Source organism: Lytechinus variegatus, chromosome 7 (assembly GCF_018143015.1).
Source record: "Lytechinus variegatus isolate NC3 chromosome 7, Lvar_3.0, whole genome shotgun sequence".
Taxonomy (NCBI): domain Eukaryota; kingdom Metazoa; phylum Echinodermata; class Echinoidea; order Temnopleuroida; family Toxopneustidae; genus Lytechinus; species Lytechinus variegatus.
Window position 1 is genome coordinate 12,136,591 of NC_054746.1, and position 13,041 is coordinate 12,149,631.

A 13,041-nucleotide genomic window follows, 5' to 3' on the forward strand; every position below is an offset into this window, starting at 1 on the left:
TCTTTTTTGAAAAAATAAATTGTAAGACCAGCAGCCCAGAAGATTCATTCAAGTTGCAGGACCATAGCAGTTGACCTCATCGATTGATGGTGATAGGCCCTCATCCTCACAAACATGGCTTCCTGTCTGGTTTGAGCTGGGATCTTCCTGCCAGAATCACATAATTAGCGATGTCACTACCCAGAGATCTATTTTTCAGTGTGCAGAGAAGGGCACTGGACACTGTTGTGCATGGTATACAACTTGCCACAATGTAAGTGCTTTAATAATGATTTCAATGATATTTTGTGTAGCCAAAAGTATGTGAGACAATGCAATCAGTTTTCCAGTAATTATGTACTGAGGGCAATAACCTTTGTGAAAATATTGGGCGGCAATTTTCCCCATATCAGGAATTTCTCTCCCTTTTCTTTTAATGAGAATAATCCCTTCTCTTTACCTTAACTGGTATTTCTTCCCATTTCTGTATCCTTTTGTTGGCTGTGCCAGATCAATCCATTATGGTCTCTCTGTATATACCTCCCAGTACTATTTGTTCTAGATGTTGCTCTAACTTTATCTTTGTTTCACACTGTTGCAACATTATATTTGCCATGACTGATTTAATAATGTGCTAAGAAGATAAACAATTTATATTAGAAATTTATATATACACACATTGATCTTATTTTTTTTATTGCAGAGCAATAATAGAGCAATGTGAATTATTTTGCAATATATATATTCTCCTTTTCTGTATGTGTTCTTTTTTTGGCCAGACTAGTTTGAATTAATATATCAAACTTTATCGCGATCATTTCACCATGTACGTACATGAACCTCATGTTTGATTGCGTATCCATCATGTATTCACAGAATGTGAAGAGATATTGTGGACCGCACGGATGTTAAGATATGTGATGATAAGGTAGGTTCTCAATATAGGTTTGTCTGCCCAAATCTTCAACTTCGGATATAAATTTTCCACCCATTTTTATGAGGGTTGTGCACTTCAATGGTTTTTCCACAATGTGTAAAAAAAATGCTTCTTCAATCAGAGCAATATATGTAAGTCTGGAATCTTGTTTCAGAAGTGCAATGTCAAATTTTGATTTCTAGAGACTTGCCAGTGTAGTGTTTCAAGTTGACCTATATTGATATTAGAGATATAGATGGAGCAGTTTAGCCCATATAGCTTTGGAGCTTGGTGCCATTGATCAAGATTGATAAAAAACTTATGTGCTCTCCAAATCGACACAGTTCTGCACAATGAGAAGAGAGAGGAACTGGCAACTTATGTTTGAAAAATGCTGCAGACTTCCAGAATTACAGAAATTTGTTTTCATTGCATGTGACATCTTTATATTTGGTGTTTGGAATCTGGTAATTTGATAATCTTCAAGTACTGTCTGACCACAAGGAATGGTGTTCCTTTCAGCTTACGCATGTTATCCAGTGCTTCAAAACCTCATGCAAGTCACTTCTTGGACTCACAAATGCTGGTATCTTGTGATAAGGTTGGCCTCTTTGTGGTGGCATTAGAGGAATTCTCAGTGGATCTAGTTCCAGTTAGTCATTTTTGTCTTTTACAGTGCTTAGTGTTTGATATTTTCCTATGTTTGTTGGATTTTTCCAGATTTAATTGACTCTGGTGAAATGAAAGGCAATGTGAAGTCTTGGTATTACAGAGTCAGAGTCAAAGGCCATTATTTGCTCCTATTGTCACCGAAGGGAAACTACATACATCTGATACATTTTCTGGCTTAGTAACTCTAAACTGAAAGGCATTTGTGTGAATTCCAATAAGGCAGATTGTAGTCTTTGTCACCATTCATATTCTGTGTCCAGGAGGAAATGCTCTTTCTTTGGAATGAATTTTGAAAAGATTTCCTGTGCAGAGGAAACTTCATCATGTTCAGGTATCCATTAAAGTGAGGGGAAGTTCCAGTGTTTAACCCTACAGTATATAGCCCAGGATATTTTGAAATTACATAGATGGGGGGGTATTTATTTGTTTTTAACCTTTATTCTTTTTTTTGTATGAAAGTTGTCAATGTCACAATTTCAATCATAAATACATGACATCAATAGCTTGTAATCAGTGTAGGTAAAAATAAAGATACATTTATGAATTTTGGTTACATACAGAATTTGCATTGGATTTGTTAAATGTAATCACATTTTGAGCAATTTGGGGTCAGACATGCATTTACAAAATGTTTCCTAACTTTGTAACTGCATACCATTACATTGTACATTGTGAATTTGGTCTATAAAATTGCGTGAGGAAAATGTCATGAAATTTTGTGGCCTGATTGTTACAAATATATCACAAAGAATGTTGTGGAGGTAAATTTTATGAAAAGCCCTCCCCCGGGCTATATAGGGTTAAGATGTGCATGTACCTATTTACCATTGCCAGTTATATTTGGAGGTCCTCCACTCATTCAATTTGTTTATGATCTTGTGACATCTAAAAATCTTTCATGGGAACTTGTGAGTCTTTCACTTCTTTGCAATGATCATACAATGCATCATTTGCAGACCATCATAAAATTATTTCCTTCTTCTTGCTTATCGTTCCTTTGATCATGTCAGAGAAGTTTCTCAGCCCCGTCCTCAAGCTTGATATTAAGTGATGCTAGGCTGTTCATTCATCCATCTTCCAGTCTGTGGATATGGCAGTGATTGGTAGATTTTTCCAACAATGTCCGTTTGGCTAAAGAAATGGTTTCCTGATATCCAGTGTGGAACGTGTTTGGGAGATTTTGTTGGCTGTTGTTTGACAGATTTGACATTGCATGTTTTAGTAGATTGTTCCAACACTCCATGACCCTTTGGCTAAAGAAATAGTTTCCTCCATCCAGTCTGAAACAAGTTTAGGCAATTTTATTGGGTGCTGTCTGTGATAGTTGTCATTGATGCTCGATGACCATTCAGCTGAAGAAATGGTTTCTTTTTCCATGGAAAGATTTTTGTTTAAATTTTATTGGGTGCCGTCTTTGAAATTTGACATTTTGCTTCACTACTAGGGTTCATGCATTGTATTGTAATGATTGATGGGGGAATTATAAACCATTGTGTGATATGAAGTGCACTCCCTCAGGACAAGCCTATGTTGAGGTTCCAACCCATTAGATCTATCTTTCATTGTCGGTGCCTCGCCTGATCTCTCAGAGTTCATGATTATGTGATGGATATGCAAGCCAACATTTTGTTCTTGTATGATGGTGAATTAATAAATTAGCTATTTTTATCAAAATGCTGTGTTCCCTGATAGAACCACAATTGCATCATGAACAGAAAAGGTTATTTATTTATTTGCAAAATCATAATATATTCCATTGCTCTTTTGAAAAGAAAAGCTCCCCCTTTAAAAATTAATTGTTTATTGGCAAGGTTTTTTCAATGTAATGATAGAAATTGAATTGTTTCATAAAAATATGAAATGTGAAAAATTATTGATAATACTCAAAAATATTAATTTGAACATTAGAACATTGTCGTGTCAGTCATGGATAGTTAATGTTGACAGGATGTGAAATGATTGAAAATGGGCAGATACAGGGAGCATTTCATGACAAGTTTTGTTAATGATTATCACTAATTTGCTCTAAGCCAATCGGATGCAAGGATTTGGTGGTGAAAATCACTGACAAAAAATATTCATGAAATGCTTTCTTGGGTAGATAGTACAGGGAGGTATTTGGAAGAGAGCGCAATCAGTGGATTAACTGTTATTCATGTAGAAGGGAGGGGAAGGGGGAATGAAAGAGGAGGGGGTTGTAAGGAAGGGAGCAGATTAAAATAAGGAGACTAATAGATCGATTCTTATGGCAAGGAGGGGGATGGTGGTATGGTAAAGGAAATTTCTTTTTATGAATGAATGTTCCCCCCCAAAATAAAAAGTAACTGTTGCCCCCAGTAACATAATCACTTGGAAAGTTGATCCATTGTCTTTCATACTCTTCGCTACACAAAAGGTCATTGAAATCATTATTAAAGCACTCATTGTGGCAAGTTGTATACCATGCACAACAGTATCCAGTGCATTTCTCTGTACACTGGAAAATAGGTCTCTCAGTAGTGATGTCATAAATTGTGAGATTTTGACAAGATGGCCCCAAGCTCAGACTCGGCTGCTGGTCATTTTGTGAGGGTTGGGTTTGCCCTGTCAAATCAAGAGGTCGTAAGCTGCTATGGTATCTTGTATACTTGAATGAATCTTCTGGACTGCTGGTCAATTTTTTTTTTAATTGGCCATTTTTGGGGGAAATCTTTTATTTGATAAAAGGGTTTGGAAAATAAAAATTCATTGCTTTTCAATTATGCTTATTCTGTCCACTGTGTATATCATCCGCTTGCCTGCCCCCTTTTAATCTCTTATGAACCCCCTCCCCCCCCGTCCCATGCAAAATTTTGCTTTGTTCTTTAATCCCCAGGGCGGGCCCCATTGCATGAAATTTACTATTGAAGTAATTTTGCCATCCATTGTGTGGCGTTTTTTTTTGGGGGGGGTAAGAAACTGCTGAAAAGTTTTTACCTTTTGATATATATCTCCTTCCATTTTCTGATTTGGGCAATTCCATAAAATAAGTTTTTTCTACATCCTACTTTTCGTTTTTCTCAAGTTTTACTTTACTTCATAAACTGACCAATTCATGGTCATTTGACAGCATTACAGACTGTCATAAGAAGCCGAAATCAGAGACAGAAAATTTCATGGTCTCACATACATGGGTTGGACGTACACATTTTATGGAATTGCCCAATTGTTTGTTTTTTTTTTGGGGGGTGGGGTCCATGGTCGGTGACACGACATTTGCTCCGGTCTTAATATTTCAGAGTGTAAGAGTTTTTTCTGATTTTTTTATTCAAAATGATGAAAAGATGGGGATAAGGGTTTATTTCATATTTGGCCCAACACGCAGATTTTCCATCAGAGCAATTGTCGCCAGAGCAAATGCCATGGAACTCCATGGTCTACCAATGGATGGCAAAATTACTTTAATAGCATACAAGCAGTACACATCAAGGGCATTAGTAAGAACTATATGCACAAGATACCTTTGGAACAGTTCTAACATGCCCGAGGCAGAGCTAAGGGCATTTTGACTGTTTCAGAGGCAACAAGTGTGGGTAATTATTCTAATGCCCAAGCAAAATGTGTATTATGTTTTTTATATAAAATAGTGATGTGGATCCTTGTTTTTTGATAAATCATTCTCATCTCAATACAGGCAAAAAATTAGTTTTATTAGGGGCTATTTTTACAACTGCATAAATCTGCAATATTGGATACTGTTACACTTTAACAGTGCAGTTAATTGGCCCTTTTGAGCATTTCAGGGGTGCAATTGCCCGGGCCCCTTGTAATACTGTCTCAATACCATGACCACTCTAGAAATTTTTCTTAATAGCTAAATTTTATACCTGGTCATGTGATAGATCTGAGCCAATCATCTGCTAAGGATCCATATCTCTATTTTATATTGATTTTTATGCAACAGGGCCCATAGCTGTTATTCTGAAAATTGTGTTTGTATTGTGTTGTATCTTTGCTAGCACATTTGTAATTGGCTCACATAGTGAGGTTTTTATTTTAAATAACCATAAATCCTATTTTTAAATTCATGGCAGTTAATCCAGAATGCAGAAAATGTAATACAAAAAATAACACGATTTTCAGAATACCAGCTTTTAGGTTGTCATGGCTACTGTACAATGTGCAGAAGGTAAACCAAATTTAGAAGGCTAATGTATATTGAAATTGTTTATCGTAGAATTTTGTTTTTTTTCAAAGAAAATGTCTAAATAGGCCTATATTTTCCTGGTACAATTTTCATCTTCAAGTTTTCAGAAGAAAGGCCATGATTAGATTTTAATTTATGCCTTAACATAGTGATTTTTCACTTTGTTATCACTATCAGTCCTAATTCGTATTCAATATACACAAAGGGAATTATTTTTTTATGTCATAGACCCTCATAATGTGGATTGCCCTTTTCTGCACCGTACAAGCCAAATAAACTTCAATTAGCCCCCCCACACACACACACACATACACACTCCTCCCGTCCAGATTGGTAAAATGTTGCAAAATGGATTGAAATTGATGGCCAACCTTTCCTTCTTCAATTTTTTTTATTATAATCACAGTAAATACTGCATTATCATGTTATTTTGAGAGTAAGTATTCATTATCAACACTATTGAAAGTAAACTTGGTCAATTTCAGTTTTTGTCCATAAACCCAAAAGAAAAATCATGAGTAAAATGTTTAGTCATTAGTGAACACCTCAATAACAATTCACTTTGCAACATTCCAGCCATGATTGAAATTGAAAATAAGGGATATTTTACTTTGATTTTACAAGAGTGAACTTCAGAAAATGAAAATAATTTTTTGAAAATATTTGAAATCGATACCAGTTTAGATTTACTTGAATAGTATTTCCGACAAGGTGCTGTATATATTATCACAGATTCAATTTGTATTATGTAATAGATATCAATGCATTGAGAGACACAATACTATGGAATACAGTATGGAATTCACAAAGCAAGAATAAATATGACAAATTGGCACTGCTTTAGATCAGTCTTCTTTGGAAGTTTGTTTAGTTCTATTGCTGAAGTGATTATTAGATCAGATTTATCAATGCATTTCATGAAATTCACTCTCATTTTCCAAGAGGTCTGTGAAAATGAGGGGTAGAGACTGGAGTGAGAGGGAGAGGGAATGGAAAATGGGGAAAGTTGTCACAGAGAAGGTATGGGATGATAAGATATTTAACCAAGTAGAATGACCGAGCCGCGGGTCTGGTTGGATGTGATTGAGCTAGAGTTATATAAAAACTAAGAATATTTAAAAATTGAATTAAAATGAGAAAAGCTGAAAGATCGCTGAATATCCGTCAAGAATGAGAAAGGGGATGAGATATGAAATAGGGCGTTCAAGGTGGATCTGAATGTGAAGAGGGATAGGGGATGAATAATCGATGAGGGGTTACTAAAAAAGGGTTAGCATTTTATGTTAATGATAGATAAAAAAAAAGTAAAAAAGGGGTTAAAGGAAAGATCATTTAACACGAAGGAGTGAGGGCGGCAGTTGTAATGGCTTGTGAAAGAAAGTTTAGAAGATTTACCGGAAAGGAAAGTGTTTAAAATGATAAACGCAAATTAGCAGCGACAAGAAGATGAGAGGAAGTGGAGAGACAGATAGATATTTTCAGTAATGGGAAATTACGAAGTTTAGTGATGGAAATACAACAAATATGCAAAGAGAGAGAGGGGTGGCAAGTTTTATATGAAACCGGTACGAGAATAAATACAAGTAGCCAAAAGAAGGTGTAACACGATCATTTACTAATCAGTCATCCTGGGTGTCGTTTCATAAAGCTGTTCGTAAAGTTATGAACGGCTGGAACCTGTTCTTATGTGCTAAGTCAGCTTCTTAGGAATCAACTGTTTGCACAAGAAAAGGTCAACAGTCTTGTGTAAAGTCATCCGTAACTTGAGAACGGCTTTATGAGGATGCTCCCAGGCAACAGAACAAATTTAAAAAATATAGCCCAAATAACATTTGCTGAGGAACTTACACCAATTCGAATTAACAAATCGAATTTTAGAAAATATGCCTCACATATTTCATTCTTAACCAAGGCTGTACCAGCAATTACACGCATACATTGAAACATTTTTGTTTTTCGAACTCGACGCGCAATTTCTTTGACGACCTAAAGCTTTGAATTATCAAGGGATAATACAAATTTCTATCCATAAAACGCACTTTCCTGTGCTTTATGTGCAAAGAGCAACACTAAATAAATAAATAAAACACTGAAATCAAGTGGTAGAGATGGTCAAAAACTTAGTAATAAACATTTTGTTCTGTGCTTTTCATTAATATTTTAACAGATGTAGGGAGTAGAAACTGGCAAATAAGAAAGGCCTATACACTTTATCAACATTATAAATTAAATCTTAACCCGCAATTCCTGTTCAATTTTATGAGATCCTGAAAGGAAAAATCTTGCGAGAGAGCAAAAACTCTGATAAAAATGTTAAATTTCAAACTCTCAAAGCTTCATTTCTGATCTTCTTCTTCTCTATAAGTACAGGCCACCGTCTGGCGTATTTGCTTTACCTTTGGCATTCACATTTTTCTTCCTTTCCTCCATTATTTTGTTATTCGTTTTCTGCACCCCGCTCAAATTACCGCATGCAAGTATTTCTTTTGAAATAGGCCTAATGTTTAACTTTTCGTTGACCTGTTTTGTTCCAACGAATCATATTGTAATTTTTAAAGGGTAAGTCCACCCCAAACAAAAGGTGAATTTTAATAAAGAGAAATATCAAACGAGCATAAAGTTGCTTATTTTTGAAAGAAAATGCAGTCACTTTGTTGCGCTTTGCATAACAAAGTGATATGCAAATAAGAATGCTTCTGATGTAGGCCACGTCACTCACTATTTATTTTGTATTTTATGAAATGAAATATTGAATATTTCAAATTGTGCAGATTTGACAAGGAAGTGTCTAAAGTAATCACAATATAATTATGATAATACCTCATTTTCAAGGAGGAATCAAGCCTTGGTTCACATTATGCGAAATAAAGACATGTCATATTTCATAAAATAAAATCATTACAAAAGAAATAGTGATTGGTCGATAAATGTTTTGTGATAACTTTCTTATTTTGCATCCGATGTTGATGAAATTTTCAGAGATATGCTCGTTTTATTTTTTTTTCTTTCAATTATTTTTTGTTGGGGTTTCCGGCATGTAACAAAGGTCTTGGGTCTTGGGCCGGCGGAAGACCAACTGGATCCTTGATCACCCCTCACCATGATGAGACTGCATCGGGTGAACTCTAAGACCATGGTATCAACACGGTAGATTCGTCGTTCGAATACACTGTCCAACTCCTCCTGGTAAAACCGATGGGTCCCCTTGGATTACCTGGTCAAAAATGACGTCGCCGTACCTCATCTCACCGTAAGGTAATCATACAGATGCCTTCCAAAGAATATTTTGTATTCTGCACTTGTACCCGCCGTTATCTTAACCCCTGATGAAAACCTGCTCCATTCCTCTCTGACCAGGCTACATCTTGCGCTGAAAGTCAGAAACGTAAAGAAAACAAGTGAAACAGTCTTAAACAGTGATACATGCTCCTTTTCTCATTATACAGTGCGTATCAAAAATAAAGTTTACACTTTGAAAAAGCCCTTGGAATGAAAAAATATACAATATGTGGGTAATTGTTTCACTTATAATCTTGGGTCTCATCTATCTAATGAAAGTAAAAGATTTGACAGAATGTTACACTTGAGTGAGCACTGTCCATTTTTTGTAAAGCTCAAAAAAATCTGTTTGCGCAGAAATGCCCGTTTTCACGCTGTGTCAAAAGGATAGAGCGAATGTCAAACCATGGAATAGCTCTATGGTCAAACTTACCCTGCGGAACGTTTCTCATACATTTACCTTGCACTTTTAGCTAACTCAAAGCGGAAACATTCAAGCGTTTTGTAACAATTTTGACAAGCAAAATGAAATTTAACACTTAGTAAGCACAATCTTTACCCTTTTTGCAGGGGCGGAAATCTCTCCCAAAAGGTAGGGGGGACAAGGGTCTGGAAAATTTGACAAGCAAAAAAAAAAGGCCATTACATAAAATTTAAGGTTATTTCGACGAAAATATATTTGACAAGCAAAAAAAAAAAAAAAAAAAACGCACGTTCTATTCCTATTTTGAGTTATATATTTCTTAGCATCACCAAAGACCAAAAATAGTAGGGGGGACATTTGATATTGTGTCCCCCTACTATTTTGAGTAGGGGGGACACGTCCCCCTGTCCCCCCTGGGATTTCCGCACATCCATTTTTGTGCCAGCTGGATCTGAGGACATAACTGAATTTGAACAAAAGTTTAGATCAGACATCTCCAGCATTTTTTCAGTAAGTTTTTATCAGTTAAAGTGGGTTACATTTCATTTTTTAATTTAATACTTGTTTCTCCATACTTTTCCCAAGCTTTACAATGATTAACAAAATGAAAATCAAGCCTTAGCCATTTCATGTAAATCACAGCTCAGTGTAAAGCAAATATCGTCACGATTGCCTCGGTGTATGGGGGAGTGGGGTAGGCGCAATTTACTCTTCGAAGTGTTTTGGGCAAGGAAACAAGTTTTTTTTTTAATTACTTGCAAAATTCCACGTCTTCATGATTAAGGTTTACTTATATTCCCATAACTATTTCAAAGTTCTGCGCAATTCATTTTTCACTAACTTTTTAAAAGAAAGTGGTGCTCACTCAAGCAGAAATATTTTCGACAGTTATATGTCATTTGATTAAATGGATCTGTACCAATGTTAAAATGTGGAAAAATCTTCAGGATATTACAAATGTATAGTTTTACAGGAAAGTGTAAACTTTTTTTGATATGCACTGTATAATAATATAACAGATCATAATTCTCATCATTAAATTGCCCAGTTTGAAAATTAGCCACATCTATGGTACGGGGTTCAGGAGCCGATCACAATCAAGTTTTCCATGATAGGTAGAATAATCAAAGTAAACGTATTTGTTACTGATTTTCATTTTACTTGACGTTTTTCGTATCAATTTTGGGGATCCCTGCAAAGCTGCAACCTAATTAAAGTTGATTCCTATTGATGCACAGTGCGGAATATACGTCGTGCATAAACAATCTTTTTTTTATTTTTTAATAATTCATAAAAAGAATATTTTTCAATTTATTAAACGCCATTCCCTAAAAAGATGTTCCAGATCTCAACCCTACAGTGACATCAGAGTCAACCCTACCGGGAGTCAACGTGACTTACTTACATAATACAATGGACAATGGCAGCACAGCTGTAGTCAATGGAATTAATCGTTAAAAAAAATTCTATGATGATTGCTGATTAAGCTTTGTGTTACGGGCTCCTGGAGCTTTTGTCGAAGGAAAAGTCCTCCCCAACAAAAAGCTGATCTGAATAAAAAGAAAAATTAAATAAGCACAACGCTGAAATTATCATCAAATTGTACGGAATAATAAAGTTCCTTTTTTAAATTTCGTTATTTTTTCATAAAACGTTACTATATACACAATCTAGTAATTTGCAACAGATAAGTTGATAAGACACACTCATAATATAACAGACTATAATTCTTCTACATTTACTACATGAATTATGAAATATTTTAATTTTTGCAGATCCGGGGGCACGTCCATTGACGAGTGGATACCATGCTCGACCATGGGGTCTCGAAAAGCACCCTAAACAAGTATTTCCATTTTATGAAAAAGTACCCTTAACAAGTATCACGTTACGTACGTAACGTGCCCTATCTTGAAAAAGATATTCTTTTACGTGTTTTTTGGTCGTGCATGGTACCCACTCGTCAATGTAAGTGCCCCCCACGGATGCAGATCTAACAATAAGGAAACTAATCATTTAATCACATTATGTTACATTGATGGTAATTCAATTTCACGTGTTTACGGAGGAATAAAACTTTTTTCACATTACAATGAGGACTGAAATTAAATATTTCATAATTTTAAAAAAAGAAATGAGTGGGTTACGTCATCTGTTCCCTCATTTGCATACAAAGCACGATGTGTATATAACTTATGAAATGACCACAGATCCACTATTTGTTGAAAATATGCCAACTTCAGACAAGGGCGTCGAGAGGCCTTTTTCGGGGGGGGTGGAGGCATAGGCGGCGGAAGCGGGGGGGACAGGGGACGTGTCCACCCCTAAATTTGAGGAGGGGGACGGTCCCCCCCTAAATTTTTTTTTTTTTTTTTTTGCTTATCAATTTATTTTCCTACGTCCCCCCTAAAATTTTTGGGTTGAAAACCTTTTTTTTTTGGGGGGGGGGCTTGTCAAAATTTTTTTGGTTGTCCCCTCCTAAAATTTTTGGCTTCCGCCGCCAATGAGTGGAGGCCCTGATTACCGACAAAATATCGGTATTATTTATTATCGGCCTATTACCGACGAAAAGAGAAAAAGGAAAGGGGGTAAAGGAAAGGGGGAAATAAATGAAGGGAAGAGAAAGGGGGAGATGGAGAGAGGAAAGAAGGAAGGGAAACGAGAGAGAAGTAAAAGATGGAACGAAGATAAAAATGAAAGGAAGTGGAATTAGAGATAGAAAGAGCAGCAAGTGGAGAGGGAAATGAATGAAAAGGGAAGAGAGAGAAAAAAAGAGAAGCAAAAGAATAGAGAAAAGGGAGAGGGGCACTAGCGTACCTAGGGGGGGCAGATTGCCCCCCTGACGAGCCACAAGTGGCCCCTCCTTTGTTTGAACTTGAAGACCTTTTTTGGGGGGCGTCATTTTTTTCGGATGAGAAATGTCCTTTACTTACAGTTGAAGACCTTTTTTTTTTTGCTTGTCACTTTTTTTGGCGGACGAATTCCCCCCCCCCCCTCCTTTGGAAAATCCCAGTTACGTCAATGGATAAAGGAGACGTTAGGACAGACTCTGCTATTGACTCATAGGTTGATATCCAGGATGGGGCTCTCTAATTTGCTAGAAATTTTTCTCATAATTTCCCCATAAAGTAAAGAACTGACAAACACTGACAAATAAACTTTCAGTTAATCTCGAAAAAAACAAATTTCTTTTTATGCTCTGACTTCATTGGTACTATACCCTTGTAAATATCTGTTTATTTCCGACATTTTTAAAACGTTCCAGAAGTAAATACTTTGTTGAACAGTAAGATAAATCCTATCACTGACCTGGTTATCAGCAAACTGCTAATATTTGAAATCACCTCCTGAAGTGTCAAACCATTCCTACCATATACGCAGTTTAGGAAAAGAATCTCTGTCTGATGTCTTGTTTTATTTGAGAGCACCTCGCCGTATAGATTCTGCTGTGTGGCGCCAAGGTTGGACATTACGTGCCAAAAACATTACTTGCATTCCTGTTGGTGAAATCCATTCAAACTCATCAGCTTTTCAAAATTTCCCGCCATTATGTTCTCGTTTCCGCCCCAGTGCATTACAATGGGCTATTGTGGGTGGACATTTGTC

The 13,041-nt window shown here is 36.1% G+C and overlaps 1 long non-coding RNA gene across 1 annotated transcript; it reads right to left on the bottom strand.

Annotated features, from left to right (window-relative positions):
• Positions 1-8,686: 8,686 nt before the first annotated feature.
• Positions 8,687-12,951, bottom strand: LOC121417963. Its single transcript, XR_005970407.1, has 3 exons — positions 12,745-12,951; positions 10,841-10,985; positions 8,687-9,102 (listed from the first exon to the last, which is right to left on the bottom strand). It is a non-coding gene; the product is annotated as an uncharacterized LOC121417963 (long non-coding RNA).
• Between the last annotated feature and the right edge of the window lie 90 nt (positions 12,952-13,041).